Here is a 234-nt window from a genome sequence, read left to right as displayed (position 1 = left end):
GTGGCGAGGATCCTTGCGTTGACGTCGTCGCTCCTTCCATGAGCGGTGGACGTGGCTTTCACAACTACTGGAGACGCTGTGGCCCTGTCGTGTCCGGCGTCGAAGCTGACTGGAGTTGGTGTCCTTGGCGCGTCGTCGGAGTCACTTGGGCTCATAACCTTTTGAAAAGATGAAGTGAGCAGTAGAAGGCAAGTTTGGAAGTGAATGTATTTAAGGTCCTTAGTTCGCTATTCT

This window comes from Plasmopara halstedii, assembly GCF_900000015.1.
Source record: "Plasmopara halstedii genome assembly, contig: Scaffold_2956, whole genome shotgun sequence".
Classification (NCBI taxonomy): Eukaryota; Oomycota; class Peronosporomycetes; order Peronosporales; family Peronosporaceae; genus Plasmopara; species Plasmopara halstedii.
This window is presented reverse-complemented; position numbering follows the sequence as displayed.